Consider the following 19,476-nt stretch of genomic DNA (forward strand, 5'->3'; position numbering starts at 1 on the left):
TACTCTTCCTGGAGGAAACTGGGAGTCCCCCAGGGGAAGAAAAGTTCACTGGGAACTTGAAATTGAGTCTCCACCACAGGCCAATAGGGAGTGGTAGAGCTTTACAAGGGGCTATAGCCCAACCTGCCCGATTACTGAAGTCCTAAATGTCAGGGACAGACTCTGAAATGATATATAATGTGAAAAGGCAAGATAGGATATCAAACCCAGAAAGGAGACATGGTTGTTCAAAACAGAACAGAATAATTGGGAACACACAAGCAAGAGGTCATCTCCAACCATGAGTTTTTGCCTAGGACGACTTTAACATTGGTGACATACTTGTCAAGGTCAGTGCATCAGTGTGAGAGTGTGAGAAGATTAAGATGTCCGGAAAATTAATGAATATAGTTTCTATGGTTTCTTCCAAAATAAGCTTTTCCCTCTAGGTTTAGAAATACCGTTGGATCAATATTTGGAATAGAAAGAGTGACACCACTATGTAATAAGTTCCTTGGCATTTGACACACTAACCAGATCTCTTTATTAAACGATGTTGAAGCATGCTTACTGATGACGACAAGAGGCTATGATGTCCCTATTATAATATCCAAAATTATTTCATCAAGGAAAAATTAACTTATGCATAGTGGGGTTTTCATATACCTCGTGATATCATGGTTCTTGGATAATATTTATGCTACAGATAATCTTTCAAGCAAATTGCTTGTTTAACCAGAACATCCTATCATACACTAATCTGGGTTATTAGACTTTGAAAAAAAATGTTTTAGTTTTCCAAACTCCTGAATCATTGATTGTTTTATTCTTCAACAGGCACTTATTGGGTACTTAAGATATTCTAGGAACTGGGTAGGGACTGAAGTTTAAAGACAAATAGATACAGTTTCTAGACTCAAGTCATTTGCCCTTTAGTGGCAGAAAGAAGTGAGCCACCAATGTAATCCAGAATGAAATGTCCTGTGTTAGAGGTAGACACAAGATACTTCAGAAATGGGTAAGATAAGGAGTGTTGAATTCATTCACTGCTGTGGTCTAATTAAGGGAAGATAGAACTGAGCCATTTTCCTCGAAATGATTAGGCAAAAATGGGGACACCTGAGGAATGGTATTTTGAGCAGAGAGAAAAGTATATGCAAACATCAGTAAACATGACAGGTAAATAATTCATAGTATATGGAGTGTATGGGAGTGCAGAGAAGAAGGGATAAGGCTAAGAAGTACCTTTGAAACAGATTAAATAGATCTTATATTCCTCGAAAATGTGGGGCTTTTGGGGGTGTGTGTACATATTCACATCCAGGTGTGAAAATATAAAAATGCGCCTCACCATGTTGATTTAATGGAAAATTAATATTTTATTAGGAGGGCTATATATATATTTCTACTTGCCTTCAGTGTTGATGGAGAGTTTTCATCTCAGAATGCTGAAAAAGCAAGCATTGTATGTGGCATGAAGAGGAGGCATGCCTTTTGCAGTCAGATAGATTGGCATTTAAATTTCATTTCCTTTATTTCTTGGCTCTGTAACCTTGAGAAAACCACTAAATTGTTCGAAGTTGAAATACAAGGTTGTTATGAGCTGGAAGTTTAATAAAATAGAAAGATTTTATCCTACGGTTTGCAATAGGTATGAATTGTTAATTATGTATTTTTCACATGAGTGTCCTTTTATCTCCAAATACTATGTATGTTTTTTAATTTTGCAATTTTGTCTTTTTTTTTTTTTTTACACGTACAAAAGGAAAAGAACCTTGATTACTTATATAGAATGGCCTCTTATGCTTTTTATGCTTTCTTGCCAGATGCCTTCGGAGCAGGAGCTTTCTGGTCTGGAGATTTCTGACCTTCCTGAGGCTTTGGAGACACTGCATTCTGGCCTGCAGCTTTCAGGGCAGGAACCTTCTGGGCTGGAGACTTCTTGCCAGCAGTGGCCATTTTTTTTTTTTTTTTTTTCTGGAAACTGCAGCAGCTGCCCCAGCAGTACCCTTAGCCGTGGATGCTTTTCTGAGAGAAACTCTCAGGAGAGCTGCTTTTGCAGCTTTCTGACATGGACCTTGATTATTCTGTTTCTCATTTTCTTTACTTTCATAACTTTATAATGATCAAAATTTGTCATCTTGGCTTTTCTTTCTCTGGCTTCATTCTATGTGGCCCATCTAGTAGCTTCCCATTTTGTATGGATACCTGCCTGCTGCCAGGCTTGTCAGACAAACGTCTGACTGACGCTGTGTGGAAATTTGAGGATGAAGTCAACGAGCTATATGGATTTGAAAGGTATAGCGGGTCTTCTTACCTGAGAGCAAGGTCCATCAGCCAAAACCCTATTCTGAGCAGTAACATTTACAATCCCGACCAACTTCCCTGTATGAGGCCCAGAGGAGATGTAGGTCAGCCAGCCAACCTCCATGAAGCACCTGAAAACCATGTTGGTGGGGAGGGAGGAAGAAGGCACTCCCTACTGTGCTCATGTCTATTTTGTAATTTTGTCAGTTTTCACTTTACTCGTTTTTTAAATTTAATTCCCAGTTAGTTAATATGCAGTGTAATATTAGTTTCAGTTGTACAATATAGGGATTCAACTCTTCCATACAACACTCGGTGATCATCACAGTGCGTGCCCTCCTTAATCCCCATCACCTATTTCACCCATCCCCCCATCTACCTCCCTTTTGGTAACCACCAGTTTGTTCTCTATAGCTAAGAGTCTGTTTCTTGGTTTGCCTCTCGCTCTCTTTTTCTCTTTTATCCCCTTTGCTTATTTGTTTTGTTTCTTAAATTTCACATATGAGTGAAAGCATATGTCTTTATCTGATTTATTTTGCTTAGCATAATACTCTAGTTCCATCCATGTCAAACAAATTGCAAGATTTCATCCTTTTTGTGGCTGAGTAATATTCCAGTATGTGTGCGGGGTGTGTGTGTGTGTGTGTATCTCACTTCTTCTTTATCTGTTCATTAGTCAATGGACAGTTGGGCTGTTTCCATAACTTAGCTATTATAGATAATGCTGCTCTAAAATTGGGGGGCATATATCCCTTTGAATTAGTATTTTTGTATTCTTAGGTTAAATACCTAGTAGTGCAATTGCTTGTAGGGGAGCTTTGTTTTTAACTTTTGGAGGAAACTCCATACTATTTTCCAGAGTGGCTGCATCAGTTTGTGTTCCCATCAATAGTGTTTGAGGGTTCCTCTTTCTCCACATCCTCACCAACACCTGTTGTTTCTTGTGTCATTGATTTTAGTCTTTCTGACAGGTGTGAGGTGATATGTATTGTGGTTTGGGCTTGCATTTCCCAGATGATGAGCAATGTTGGGCATCTTTTCATGTGTCTGTTGGTCATCTGTATGTCTTCTTTAGAAAAACGTCTATTCATGTTTTCTGCCCATTTAGAAAAATGATTTATTTATTTTTTTGAGAGAGAGAAGTGAGAGAGAGAGAGAGCACATGTGAGTGGGGGGGGGGGAGCAAAGGGAGGGAATCTTTCAAGCAGCTTCCCTGCTGAGCACAGTCTGACATGAGTCTTAATCCACAACCTATGAGATTATGACCTGAGTTGAAACCAAGAGTTGGACGCTCAACCAACTGAGCCACCCAGGCACCCACTTCTGCCCATTTTTAATTGGATTATTCATTTTTGGGGTGTTGGGTTTTATAGGTTCCTTATGTGTTTTGTCATTTGTAAATATCTTCTCCCATTCAGGAGGTTGCCTTTTAGTCTTGTTGATTGTTTCCTTTGCTCTGCAGAAGCTTTTGATTTTGATGTAGTTCCAATAGTTTATTTTTGTTTTTGTTTACCTTTCTTCAAGGGGCCTATCAAAAAGAAATTGCTATGGCCAATGTCAAAGAAGCTAATGCCTGTGTTCCCTTTTAGGATTTTTGTGATTTCAGGGTCTCACATTTAGGTCTTTTATCCATTTTTCTTGAAAGATTTTATTTATTTATTTGACAGAGAGAGATCACAAGTAGGCAGAGAGGCAGGCAGAGAGAGAGAGAGAGGAGGAAGCAGGCTCCATGCTGAGCAGAGAGCATGGTTTGAGGAATTAGTTCCTCCAGACAATTCCAATGAATATTACAGATTTTGGCCAATGTGTAATTCCCTGCTTCCTTCCCCCCCTCTTTTTTTTTTTTTTTTGCTTTCATTCTGAGCTCTATTGAAATGGTAAATTTCAAGAACCTGAAATTTACAGCTTAGATATTAGATATTAGCAGCCTGGTTCATAAGTCTCTTTCATCATTAGAGAGGAAATGAGTCAGGAATCCAAAAGATGCCTTCTTGTCACCAGCGATTTTCAACTCTTTTTCATGGTTATTGGTAAATAGCTTCCCACCTGGATGGGAGTTAGCGTTAAATGTTTCCACAGCCCCTTCAATTTTGATGTTCTGTGATTTCTTAACTTTTTAGTGAATTGTTACATGAAGAGCGAAAACTCCACAAGGAGTCACTAGATATCTATGGGAACTTTGCAAAACTTCAAAAAAGAACCCATAGTTAAAAATGCAATAGCACTAAACATGAACCAAGTTTTTCCAGGATGGTCAAATGAACCTCTACATAGCCAAATGTCAATATGTATAATTAGAATGTAGGAAATATTTTGGGGTAAAATTGCTTTTATTTTCCTCCAAATGAGTGGATAAGAGGCTCCTGGGATTTTTTTTTAAAGATTTTTTTTATTTATTTATCAGAGAGAGAGGGGGGGGGAGAGAGTGAGCACAGGCAGACAGAATGGCAGAGGCTCCTGGGATTTTGATGTTTTCTTTCATAGCATTTGTTTTGGTATTTGTGAGGATATTGTACCTTCCCCAAGAAATGTGGTCACATATAAACTTAGAAGCCCAAAGCAAAGTTCAGACCATACCCTTAAAATGAACCAATGGTATGTTTGTTTTCATTTTATGTGTTTATTTATTTTCAGGTTCATTCCAAAAGAGATTTGATATAGCTTAATAAAATACAGGCACAACAGTAAAATGGTACAAATAGTAAGAAGCATGGAAACAGAAACATGTCTTTATGTTACTCATTATGTATCAACTTTAGTCTATAAATACTAGTTTGCTTCCACTGCTTCAAGCAGTCCCAACAGTGGTCTGAGTGAAACCAGCAAGACTAATGCCTTTTTATTCAAGCACATTGACATGGATGACTGTGAGTTTTTTTGCCTGTCATGGTGAAACTTCCAAGGTAAAAGTGGGAATTGCCCAAAGTAGACAGACCTGGGTATATTTTCAGGCTGCTGACTACGCAGCCTTATCAGAGGTACATACTGTATATACTGTACCCTAAGTCTTTCATCAGACTTAGCCACCCTCTGTCCCACCGCAAAAGGAGCCATCTTCCCTAACTAAATAGCTGGCAAATAGTCCAAATTAATATCTGGTAATACACTAAGAGATCTTTTTGGTATTCTCTCTTCCCTCCCCAAAGATAGGTCCCAATTTAACACTTAAAAGCCCAGCAGGGCAAAGATGGAACCTGTGGAGCACAGCTGGCATTTCTCTGGTCCTCTGGCTCCCAGTCCAGTGTTTGCCTACATAGCACCAACTCTCATGGAGAGATGGTGGCTGTCCTGGTAGGATGTTGAAGACCATAATTTTGGACAAGCAGAACTATATAGTACTCCTCATAATCATTCATACATACATTAATTATTAAGAACTTCTATGTGTCAGACACTGTGTGGGGCACTGAAGGTATAAAGACGGACAGAGATTTGAACCTTGGTTTTGAAGAGCTGGCAGATTGGTGGTAGAAGCAGGTAAATAAATATGCCTCACATCAGTGTACTACCATAATTATGGTAGTTGGGGGGGATAAAGAAAAGTCCTTAAGCATGCCTGAGATGACTAAGGAAGACTTTTCATCTGTGTTTTGAAAGGAACATGAATTTGGCTAAGTGGAAAACTTTCTGTGCAGGGAAGAGCTGGACTAAGGCAGAGATTAATTGAAGCTAAGGATTTACTTGGCAAACTTTATAGCGGGTAGGATTATAACAGTTTCGAGCTGGAGCTAGGCTTCCTGGGTTCATAAACTAATGCCTGTTGATTGTGGACCATGGGAGCTGTTTGTTTAGCCTCTCTGTACCTCAGTTTCTTCATCTGTAGAATACTCTATAGGTTTGCTGGCAGAATTAGAACAATTTCCAGTACATAATAAGATTCCATTTGTGTTAGCTGTTGTAGTCTCACTATGGTTGGGCACAGGACATGGGGAAGGCATGGTGGGACTCCAGTCTCCAGCGGCAGGCAGGAAGCAGGCAGTAAAGACTTTTCAAACCTGAAAAGCTTGGCCATACACCCCAAGGAATTCGCCATTATGGATTGTCAATCAATCAGAAAGTCATATGGCCAATCATTTCTCCATTTATAAATGGTTTAATGGAAAATCAGACCAGAATCCAGAGCATGTATATACTATGAGAATGCATAGACTGTGCTTACTTGGGCCCTGGGTGATCTTTAGTTTGAGCGAATCTTTTCAGTGTTGTAAATAGATGTCCTCAGAAAGGTGTGTTATCTGCTCTAACAATTAGGTTAGAGAGAAAGACAATCTCCAGAACTTTAGTTCAGATGAATGGGGTGAAGTCGGTCATGTGACCCAAGTGATGTATCATCCTTTAATTGCTGAGCTAATAAAATGTATGTATGCTTTGAAAGAGTTCCCATGTGCCTACAAAATGCATACTTGAAAAGTGATCAGAACCTGTAGTACCTTGCTCTGGCCTCTAACATAATGTATGTTCTTCCATTAATACCTTATTAATAATTACTTAGCCACCAACAGCTTATTTTTAATGGACTTATTAGAGATGATAAAAGAAAAATAAATAAAACTGACAGTTCATAATTTTTGAGCTTAAATTTTAATAATGTATATAATACATTAAATATTATATATACTATAAAAAACTTTATAAAGGCAGGATCACACTGCATATTCTTTTTTTTTCTTTTTTTAAAAGATTTATTTATTTATTTATTTGACAGAGAGAGAGAGATCACAAGTAGGCAGAGAGGCAGGCAGAGGGAGAGGGAGAAGCAGGCTCCCCGCTGAGCAGAGAGCCCGATGAGAGGCTCTATCCCAGGACCCTGAGATCATGACCTGAGCCGAAGGCAGAGGCTTAACCCACTGAGTCACCCAGGCTCCCCACACTGCATATTCTATATTTAACATGATTTTCTCTTTCTTAACACTGCAGTGTGAGCACTTTCCTGCATTTTCAAATATTCTATCTTCAATTTAACAGTTGCAGACAGTTTCATCATCCAGCTATAGTATAATTTCCCTAATTCCTGGATGTTTACTTAGATTCCAAATTTTTTCTTTTATAAAATAGTGTATAAAAACAAACATTCTTATAGCTCTATCTTTGCCCAGGTCTATGATTTTTTTTCTTCAGGATAATTCACAGGAAGCAGTTCTCAAGCTTTCACAAGGCCGGATATCACTGCAACCCTTCACCCTGGGTTCTTCTAGAACTTTCCTCGGAAATGAGTGCCTTTAGTGTACTGATGCAAGGCTTGCCACAAACGCCTTGACAGCAGGTGGGAAGAGAGCAGTTTCACTGAAAGATCGTTTTGTCCTGTGTGAATGAGATGACAGGCCATTCCCTGCTATCTCAGGGCCTAGGGACTGCAGAGAAGGTGGTTTCAAAGGACTCCATTAGGAGCACGGTCTTGCGCAGAAGCCTGTCCTCTCAGCATTACTCAAGAATTTCCACTTTAAAACAACAACTGCTTTTCAGTTTGCAATTCTACAGCCAGAGAATGAGAACAAAATGAAAGTCTTAATCCTTAATGAGGGTTTATGACACTAAAATGTTTTTGAGTGTATTCCTTAATATCATTATGTTTTTTTTTTTTTCAAGATTTTATTTATTTATCAGAGAGAGAGGGGGAGAGAGCGAGCACAGGCAGACAGAATGGCAGGCAGAGGCAGAGGGAGAAGCAGGCTCCCTGCTGAGCAAGGAGCCCGATGTGGGACTCGATCCCAGGACGCTGGGATCATGACCTGAGCCGAAGGCAGCTGCTTAACCAACTGAGCCACCCAGGCATCCCAATATCATTATGTTTTAAATGGAAACCCATTTTTGTTTCCTTTGACAGACATAAAGAATTATAGAAAGATTTCCTTTCCAAACCAAATGGAAGAACTTGGGTAACTGAAGGGAAAAACCAAATGATCAGAGTGATTGACCCAGAGCTCTTTTCTCTATAAAAATTTTCACATTTTCCTTTGAGAAAAATACAGTTGTATGGAAATAGATGATAACTTTATTATTATAAATATGTATATTTATTTATAAAATACGTTGGACCTGTTGACAATTAAAAACAACACTTTTTTTTTTTTTGTTATAGAAAATAATGCTTGTCACTGTCAGGAAAGATTAAGGAACAAGATAGAGTCACCTGTAATTCTACCATCCAGAGATAACCATTGTTAACGTTTTCCTTGTTAAGTACATTAAGATAAAATAAAAATAGGATAAATTAATCACTGTTTAATATCTAATTTTCGCTTAGCAACAAATTAAAAGTGTCTTTTAAGAAATTAAGTGTTCGCTCATTTTATTTCATTGTATTGATTTATCCAATCCTCTAGATTACATTAAGCTGGATTAAAAAAAAAACACTATTATATACACTGCTGCTCTGACCATTTTGTAGCTGTATTTTGTTCAAACCTCTAATTATTTCTTGAGAAAATTGTGTCCAAGAAGATTGTACCAATTCACTCACCAGCCATATGAGTATTTTTGTCACACTCTTGTCAGCATTGTCTATTATTAAAAACAAACAAAAGCCTTACAAAATAGCAAACCTTTGCTATTTTAATTTACATTTCTTTTATTGTAAATGAGCACACAAATTTGTCCTTTGGGGTCATTATGTGCAATCACTCACCACTGAAAGGAATAATTGTTTTATCAATTTACTCTCCTGAGTGTCATTTCATTGGGTATACTGATAAGTCACAGCTAGAGAGAATATTTCATCTTCAAACATTAATTATAGGTGGGGAGAGAGAGAGAGAGAAGTTATATAACTATCATTATGTAATGATTATACTGTATATAATTACTAATGGTCTGTATCTCCTAAATCTGAAGCTGCCAGGCGTTAAAATGGTTCCAAGGTTAGTGCCAGTAAATTAGGGTGGGAATTGGTTCAAGGCGGCGCATTCGGAGATGCTGAGGCGCTGCCCTGGAGGAGAATGATCAGATCCGCTGACATCCTTGGCTGGGGAGGGACGGGGAGAACGTTGGAGACACACGGGTAGGTTTTTCCAGCTTCAGGAAGCAGTCAGTGGCGCAAAGAACAATAGTTCGGAAACTAAGCCCTCGGAGGACCGCATTAACTCGTGCAGTAACAAGTTCAGGGACGCTCGGTGGCTCAGCTGTTCAATAACGAGAGAGGGGGGAGGTGGGGCGGTTGCCATGGCGATGCCTTGCCGCACGCGCCGCGCCGAGGAGGGCGGTGCGGGGGTGACCCTCGGCCGACTTGAAAGGCCGCGTGGCGGGCGCCTGGCCTTGGCCTTGGGAAGAAGCGTCGTCCGTGCGGGGCTTCTGGGTCGCGCCTCCTCCGGGGCTGGAGGCGGACGCTCCCTGGCGGCGCTGGCGGGGGCGCACAGGGCGGCTAGGGGAGGGCAGGCGGCCGTGGGCCCGGAGCCGTGCCCCTCCCAGCGGCGGGACGCTGGCAGCCATTTTAGCGCAGCCCGGATTCCGCCGCCGCCTCCCCGCCAGGCCCCCGCGGGGCGCGCATCAGCCCGCGCGGCCCGCGTTGGGGGTGCGGGGGCGCACTGGCCCCGCCGGCCCCCGCGCGGCCTCACGCCGAGTGGCCTGCCCCCCCGCCCCCCCCCCCGGTCGTTCGCTGTTGAAAAGGATCTGGAAGTTAATTCCCAGCAGACTGGGAAGCGATTTCACATCTCGCTCCGCCTGGCGGGTGCGCGAAGGGACCGGAGACGCAGACGCGATAGGAAAGCGAAGGCTGCAGTCTTGGCGCATTGGCAAGGGCCTTTTATTTCCTACACCCTTTGCATTTTGCCGCAGTGATTTCGGAGGCAAAGCCGTCCCGGACTTGCCTGGAACTGACTGATCATTCACACGTTAAGCAGATCCTAATTTGTGCTGTTTGCACGGAACATTCCCAGGCAGTGCTCTTTGCATTTTACTCTGCCGCTGTGGGGAGATGCAACGCAGGGCACGCACCATAGTTTCCTTTATTAAATTCGGCCTCTGCCTGCTTTAGGCATTTCATTTTCCACCCAATGGATAGGGTGCCACGAAGCCGTGGCACTTTGTTTGTCTGTTCGGGGTTTTGGGGTCTGCTATATGGCATCTACTTTCGTCCTAGACTGGTACGATTTTTTTCGACCACTGGGACGTAGTGACTTCTGTAATTAGAGTGATGTAATCGAATGTTAAATCCTTTGGGGGGCAGGAGCTGAGGTGGAAAAGATTCTTAAAGACAGTGATGATGTGGGTCGGAGGTATAAAAAAGATGACAAAGCACAGACATTTCTCCCTCTTCCAACTAGGAGCAAACAAAGCTCATTTCTAATTCTCATACTTACAGAATCTAAGAGCTAAATAAAACGCGGTCCTTTGAGATCTTAACACTGTTTTTTTTTTGTTTGTTTGTTTTTGTTTTTGTTTTTTCAAATAGAAAAACAAAGATTTGAGGAGATGGAGAATTCATTTCCCAGGTTCACAAAGGCACAGGAATACAAATCTGCTTTTCTAGTTTGACCACACTGTCAAAAATGCACTATATGAAGTTTACCACCCCATTAAATCAGTGGTTCTCAAACTTTTCATCTCACACCCCTTTATAGTTAAAAAGACACTAAAGAGCTTTTGCTTTTGTATGTCAAATCTATCAGGATTTATCATATTAAAATATAAAACTATTTAAAACTAGATATAAAAAGAGTGCCTGTGAACAGTACACTTTGTGAAAAACATTAGTGAGAAGGGCATTGTTTTACATTTTTTGAAAATTATGATCTGGATTGCAGTTGCACTCCTATCTGCTTTTGCATTCAATCTGTTTTATTTTTTAAAGATCTTATCTATTTATTTGACAGAGAGTGATTACAAGCAGGCAGAGAGGCAGGCAGAGAGAGTGGAGGAAGCAGGCTCCCTGCTGAGCAGAGAGCCTGATGTGGGGCTAGATCCCAGGACCCTGAGACCACAACCTGAGCCGAAGGCAGCAGCCCAACCACTGAGCCACCCAGGCACCCCTGCATTCAATTTGTTTTAATACGATGTTTTAGTTGGAGAAAATCTGCCCTCTCACATTAAATGGAAGACTTGGTAGGCCACCTGAAAAAGTTTGGGGACCTTTCAGCAGTGTTGTGCCTGAAAATATTTTGACAACCAACTCACTAGGGAGGAAAGAAGAACCCAATGTGCCTCATTTGCCAATTTTCCTAGTGTAAATATTCTTCACGTGGCTGATAACACAGAGTTGGGAAGAAATGCACAGGAGCATAATATTTTGTGATATCTCTGCGATATAAATACAATAGACAGAAATATCCTCCAGAGCCTAGAAAGAGTTAAATGTAAGAAAATATTTAGGAAGTGATGGGTTTTGAGTATTTATTAACTTTATTTTAATATAATGTGTTATGGGCGCCTGGGTGGCTCAGTGGGTTAAGCCGCTGCCTTCGGCTCAGGTCATGATCTCAGGGTCCTGGGATCGAGTCCCGCGTCGGGCTCTCTGCTCAGCAGGGAGTCTGCTTCCTCCTCTCTCTCTGCCTGCCTCTCTGCCTACTTGTGATCTCTCTCTGTCAAATAAATAATAAATAAAATCTTAAAAAAAATAATATAATGTGTTAAATTGTATGTTTTTACAATTTAATTTTTAGTGACAGTTATATTTCACAAAGACAAATCAGAAAGTTCTCAAAGTTTTGGTGTTTGTGAGGGGAGAGAAGCTACTCCAGCATACCTACCTCTGGGAGTCCTCAGACTAGATTTTGGGAATCACTGTATAGTATTAGTTCAATCAAAATTCATTAATCACTTATTTTGTGCTAGTGTCTGAATATAGCATAGATTGAAATTCAGAAATAAAATGCATATGATCAAGGTTAGGGAAAAATAGCAAATGCGTTATTTAGGATAACTTTAAGCCTTCCGTTAATAACTCAGTTGTAGTTAAGTATCTGACTTCTTTAATATCTTCCTCACCTCACTAAATGATACCGTGTTTACACCTCCTCTGGAAGAGGTAGATATTATATTTGGTATCTTGTAGTCGGGGTGTCGGTTAAGACACTATTTCATCTGACAGCTATGATCTGAATATGAGATCTCTCTAAAGGTAAAATGTCATCTTTACCAACAGATGTGTATAAAACCACCATGACTTAACAAATTTAACCTTCTGGGCTGCAGACGGCAGGATTTGTTTGTTCTTCCATATAACCTTCATGTTTCCAGATTAGAGAAACCATTCTCATGGTAAAGGCATGAAATGTGTACCAGCATTGTGGAAAATTAGTCATTGGATGATTATGTATTGATCATCTGCTCTGTGCTAGAAGCTTGTGAGCTTACCACTCTAAGTAGCCACTCAGCACTTAAGAACATTGGTCAAGGGAATTTCCCTGAGCACTGGGTTTGGTGTGAGAGAAGTATTGCCCTCAGCCCTCTTAGTGCAAAGTGTAGGAGGCACAGCTCCTTTTTCTGTTATTGGCCAACTCCACAGCTATGTTACCTGCGAACTCACACATGAACATATTCTTGAGTGACACTAAGTCCCACTTGTTTTGCAATGTACGATTTACTAATGAAGTGTTTTTTTTTTTGGTTGGCTTAAGTGTCATATGTAAAGGAAAGGTAATTAAATTACAAAAGAGACCTGGCAAGGGCCTTTCCAGCGGGCCTTGTTCTCTGAAGACTTGCAGTGTGTGCCTCTCTCCACTGCTAGAATTACCAGAATGTGCTCTCACTTCAGATGCTGCAGTCTTTGATAGCCTGAGGCCTCCCTCCCGTAGCTGGGTGGCATTCATCGAGGCACACCTCTGAAAGTTGTGTGACCTAGTTGTCAACTCTAGAAAAATTTCTGTTGTGGTCAGAAAATTAAAACCCCCAACTTCAACTTAGCATGCTAGGCCTTCCTCACCAAACTTTCACCTCCTCACTATTTTGGTTTGTTTGTTCTATTTTGTTTTGTACCTTTCCTAACCATCTAGGATTTTAGAAAAGAAAGAGCTAGGGATGAGGCAGATGAAATGAAAACAGCTTCCTGTGATGTCCACAGGCTTGTTTCCACATCTGTTGCCTTCATGGGTGCGAATGGAAACTCCAGGGCTGTTTCTCAGCTGCATGAATAACTAACTCTGTGACCTGGCTCAGTCTCTGAGACGTTGGACTAAATACTCTGGGAGATGCCCTATAGTTCTAAAATGATTTCACATCAGGGTGTCTGGCTGGTTCAGTCAATGGAGCATGTGACTCTTGATCTTGGGTTTGTGAGTTCAAGCCCCTGTTGGGTATAGAGCTTGCACACACACACACAAAATTTTTTTTAAATAAAATAAATGTTAAAATTAAAAACAAATGATTTGGGGAGGGTATGTGATTTGGTGAGTGCGTAAACCTGGTGATTCACAGACCTGTACCCCTGGGGATAAAAATATATGTTTATAAAAAATAAAAAATTTAAAAAAATGATTTCACATCAAACCTAAGATGCTATAAAAGTTCACAAAGGCTAGAAGTCCTTTGATATTAAAACTATATATAAATGTCACAAGACCACTTCTATATTTTCACTGCAGAGGCAATTTGGTGCAGTGATTCAATTGAAAGCATCAGCTTTGAAATTCGAGCTGTATTTGAATCCCTTTTAGCTACTTTCTAGGTCTGCGGCCTTGGATATATAACTTTAAGACTTTAAGACTAAATTTCTTCATCTTTCAAATAGGGATTTTTTTCATGCAACCAAATATTTAGTGAACGCCTAGTATGTGCCACTCTTTTAGGCATAGAAGTCATCAATAAACAAGACAGAGATAGGTCTGCCTCTCATGGCTAATAATCTGATAGATGGGTATGGACAATAAACAATAATGAAAAAAATATATACACTAGAATATAAGCTAGTGATAAGACCTAGAAGTGATAGTTTCTTCAATGTTCATGATGACACAGAATCTAAAATCCTACCAATGAATTTTTCATACTCTATTATGATGGAAGCCATCAGTCTAGCACTGATGGATCATTCATCTGTTCATGACCTTATCATATTATGCACTGCATTGATTATTTGGAAAATACTGGTTCACAGATTTGTGTGCATCTCCCCAATATTGGCAGATTTCATAATATAATATTAAAAATTCATATTTATTGATATTTCCACAGCTTTCATCAGAACAGTCTTTAGTATTTGGAAGCCTTTAAGCTCCTGATGTCATATACAAATTTCCTGAAATTCTAATTTTCCTGGAAAACTCAAATTTTATTATTGGCAACAAATATTGTCAGTTGTTTTCCTTGAAGTGACAGACTGACTTTTAGAAAATATCTACCAAATACCCAAATTTCTCAGTTGATCTTTTGAACAGAAATGCTGTTTCATGAAAAATAAAATAGCTTACTGTGTTCTCAATTCGATCACACTAGTGTATTTCTTTGCAATACTCATCATACTTTGGTAAACACCAAAGTGCTTTAAGAGTACTTCCCATTTTGGGGCGCCTGGGTGGCTCAGTGGTTAAGCCGCTGCCTTCGGCTCAGGTCATGATCTCAGGGTCCTGGGATCGAGTCCCGCATCAGGCTCTCTGCTCAGCGGGGAGCCTTCTTCCTCCTCTCTCTCTCTCTCCCTGCCTCTCTGCCTACTTGTGATTTCTCTCTGTCGAATAAAGAAAAAAAAAAAAAAAGAGAGTACTTCCCATTTCATCATGTAGACTATTCAAAAAGTGTAATTTGGGGTGCCTGGGTGGCTCAGTGGGTTAAGCCGCTGCCTTCAGCTCAGGTCATGATCCCAGGGTCCTGTGATCGAGTCCCACATCGGGCTCTCTGCTTGGCAGGGAGCCTGCTTCCTCCTCTCTCTCTGCCTGCCTCTCTGCCTGCTTGTGATCTCTCTCTGTCAAATAAATAAATAAAGTCTTTAAAAAAAGAAAAACAAAACAAAACAAAACCAAAAAGTGTAATTTAAGAGTAGAGATTTAATAAAATTAATACATTTTATTGCTTTATTAATGATGTTCATAAGTGACTTTTTTGTTTGTTTTCATTTTTGTTGTTGTTTTGTTTTCATAACTTGTGACTGCATGGTGTGGAAGGGTACAATGACCAATAGTACCATTTGGTGTCATTGCCCTGATTCATACTAAGACACCAAGGATCTTATCTACCATTGGTTTTGTACCATTGGTGCAAGTGTCAATGCAGCAGAGAAGGTATAGGAAATCCTTGTATTATTATGAAAATATTGTTCTCCTCAAGGAGTTCCTAAAAGGGTCTCAGAAATCCACACGGGACTGCAGAGTACATTCGGAGAGCTGCTGCTATACGGAAGATAAGTCAAGAGGAGGAGGTAGAGAGTGGCCTGGTCAGAGTAGACAGTGACTTTAACTTAGATCATCAAGAAAAGCCTCTCTGAGAAGGTGAGATTTAAGCTGACACCTGAAGGATGTGAAGGAACCGGTCAAGCAGAGACTTGCAGGGAAAAGAATTCAGAAGGAGGAAACAGCTAATTTCAAGAAGCTCTGAGATGGGAAATTTGAGGATGAAAGAAGGTCATGTGGCTGGGACAAAAGGACAAAGGGAGATTTCAACGAGATGAGCTTGGCCAGGGAGAATACTTGCAGGATCTCAAGTTCAGCATTGGTATTTGAATAAAATAATGCTTGCAGAGTGGTTAGCTTTGTATGTTTTCCCTCATTAGCCCCCAAGAAATGGTAGCTGTGTTCCTCAGGCATGTGGTGAATTGGATGTACTCTATAAAACCTGAAGCCTATTTTTCCCGTGCATGTACAGACCTTGAGGCATAAAAGCAAGGTTCTTGTCTTCTCTTTTAGCAAAACACTGTCAAGGCTGACATGAAACTCACAATACTCTAACATTCAGCTCACCAAATTTATAGCTTTAACAGTTAAGGAATATGGTTATTCCTTATCCAAAAGAAAAAAAAATATAGCATCTTTATGTTTCTCAAGCTAAATGTTTAGTTGGGTGAATGTGGAGATATTTGAGATCCCCAAATGCTTGAAACTAGGAGAGGACATAAAATGAGATATATTCAAGAAGGAAGAGAGATAATCTCTTCTCACTTGCTCAGTATAGATTTGTATGTTACATTTGTCAGATAATCTGTTCTGCACCATTGTCTCAGATACTTTAGACATTAAATAAACAGTAAGTAGCCATGCTTTACTTAGCATCATATTATAGCAAGAGATAGACCTGATATCTTTGTTCATCTGATTATTAATTTATTTAACTGTCATTAATTGATGGACAAGGGTTGTTCTAGAAGCTGGAGATACAGAGATGCAAGACATATTTACATATTAAGGAACTCCCATTCTGGAAGATGGGACCGATAAACAAAAGGAAACACGTTTTATTTGAGTTGTGTGCCTGCCAAATGTTGCAGAAGTTTAGAAGAAATACAACCAAATATTTGTGTAAGAAGGTAGCATGGAGGTCATTAGGACCTCCTAAAAAACAGTAACATTTAAGTGGATACTTGAAAGAATGTATAACAATTACCCAATGTCAATGCAAAAATCAGACCAGGCAAAGTTAAACAGGCAAAGATGACTCTTCAAGGATGTAACAATGAAGGAGAAAGGCCAGAACTCAGTCTGAACTCAACCCCACTGAAACAAAGCATGGTAGAGGTTTTCAGTGGTGGGGGTAAGCTAGTGGAAAAGTACATGACATGAAGGGCAAGTCTTAGACCAGCTATGTTTGCTAATTGCTTTTTTATCCAAAGGAAAAATGAACTTCTCACATCTTTATGACAGGATGTAGTTTTGCAACTTGTAGCAGTGTGCTCACCAAAGTTGGGCACCTACCGTGCCACAGAGATGAGGAAAAACCATCAGAACTTTTCTCCAAAGTGATAGTATCATTTTATATTCCCACAACCTGTGAGAGTCATAGTTGTTCCACATCCTCACCAACACCTAGTGTAGTCAGTCCTTTAGATTTTGCCTTATTTTTTGGGTGCATAATGGTTTCTCATTGTTGGTTACTTTGCATTTCCGTAGTGAACAACTCCTTTCTGTGCCTATTGACCTCTTTTGTTAGGTACTTGCTGGAAGACCTGTCTATTCCTCCACTGTTTTTTCTATCATCCTTAATATCAGTCCCTTGCCAGGTATGTATCTTGGGAAAACCCTCTTCTAGACAAGATTAGCTTTCATTAATAAATCACTTGATAAAGTCACTATATATATATTTTAAAGATTTTATTTATTTATTTAAGATATATATAGAGAGAGATCACAAGAGGGAGTTGTGGGAGGGGCAGAGGGAGAGAAAGAAGCAGCCTCTCCACTGAGCAGGGATCCCAGTGCAGGGCTTGATCCCAGGACTCAGGATCATGACCAGAGCCATGGTTAAGCAGAGATTAACCAACTGAGCCACCCAGGTTCCCCTAAAGTCACTATATAAAGATATATCACAGATTTGAAGATAGACTTAAAAACATTTTTTTTTTTTTTAAAGCATTAACTTCTTTCCTCTGAAGTCTAGAATGGTTTTATGGTGCAGGGTGAGTTGAATTACATTGTGTAGCCCTGGATATACCTTACTGGGCCCATATTTCAGACACATAATTTCCCAGTTGTTAACTGAAATTGACATCTATTTTCTCAGTCAGGTCAAAACTTTCTTCTGTTATTTGTCACCACTTTTTATAAGTTGTATTTTCTTACATAAAGTACTCCAATCACTTGTTTATTTCTTCTATTTCCTATTTCTGCAGCAACATAGAAACTTCCAGCCAACGCCTCTGGGAAAATTATTTGTGTCAAAAGAAATGTCAGAGATCCCAATATGTATACACTACAAAAAATAAAAATATTCTCTTTCAATCTCACCTTGATCATTGTCGTCTTACTCTAGTCATGAAAACACATTCTGGAAAAATGATTCCATTTCTCTGTGTTAGAAATATAAAGAGTTCTTTCTTTATCCTATCAGTTTTATAGGTATAATTTTCCCTTCAATTCTCTTTCCTAGCTACAGGAAAATGTTCTATTTGAGAAAACTATCTTTGCTCACCTCACATACTTAGACCCTTTGTGAAATGAGTGGGTTCAGTTGGAGATCTTATTAGTAATACAGACACTGCTCATTTTTGTTTGTGTTGAGACCTGAAGACTATCTCTTCCATTTCATCTATTTCTATCAGCAGAACTTGTCATTTCTCAATAGTTATTTTTCTTCTTCAGGATATATCAAAAGAGAAAATTGTATAGGAAGGAAAAAAAATATATAGCTTCTCATTCTTACATATTTTTAAGAATTGGGAACTTAGCAGTTCCTTGATTACACCTAAAAAGACACGAAACTCTTTGGTCTCTTCACTTACCTTTCTTGGCTTTTAGTGAAGTGATTCACACTTTGGCCCTCCTACCAATTGGAAATCAATACACAGGCTAATGGAGCCCCAATTTAAGCAACTGACTTAGAGAATTGTACTTAGAAAATTGTTGAAATATGGGGCACAAATCCTACCTCACTGGAGTTATTGGTCTGAAGCTTTTGCTTGAAGTATTCAAAAATTTTGAGTTTCATAAAAAGTATTATTAAAGGTAGAAGACTATAGCTAAATATGAGACTGCCTGAAGCTATGGACTAGACAGGCTTGGAGAGAGTGTTAAGACTTCATTTACTTGGGCTCAGTTGAACACATCAGTACAAAGTCTCTGGAGCCTCTTGGGGTTCCTCATTATTTAGAGTCCATGTGCTTGTTTGATCTCTGAGACTCTCTAATTGTTTCATAGCTAGTGCTATGAAAGACAACTGTAGGAACAAAATATAGAAAGTCCATAACTTTCAAAGGAAAAAAAAAGGACATGGTAGATGAGAGACCTCATTTATTCATTGATTAAATATTTATTGTGTCCCTATAATGTTCCGTATGTTCCTGCTCATTGCTGGAGCACACATCTCATGACTAGTGGAAAGTCATAATGTACAAAGCTAGTTGCCATCTTCTGGATATTAGCTATAGAAATGTGCATAGAGAACTATGGGCACTCATGGAAGACATACTAATATGCATGAGTGTCTTAGGGTATGTGTGTATATTTGTGTTATATGGGGTATCAGTGGTAGCTGGGGAAATTTCCTGGAAAACTTTATATTATCAGTGAAATTTTGAAAGATGGGTAAAAGTTAGCCAAGTCAATAGTGTAGAAAGTGTCTTTATAGTAGAAGGGATAGCATTTGCAATGACAGATAGACGTGTGTGAACATAGAACATTTGAA

At 39.6% G+C, this 19,476-nt stretch overlaps 1 pseudogene; it reads right to left on the reverse strand.

Moving 5' to 3' along the window:
* Positions 1 to 1,788: 1,788 nt before the first annotated feature.
* On the reverse strand, positions 1,789 to 2,428 carry LOC131822051 (large ribosomal subunit protein eL14-like; annotated as a pseudogene).
* Between the last annotated feature and the right edge of the window lie 17,048 nt (positions 2,429 to 19,476).

This window comes from Mustela lutreola, chromosome 1, assembly GCF_030435805.1.
Source record: "Mustela lutreola isolate mMusLut2 chromosome 1, mMusLut2.pri, whole genome shotgun sequence".
Lineage (NCBI taxonomy): Eukaryota > Metazoa > Chordata > Mammalia > Carnivora > Mustelidae > Mustela > Mustela lutreola.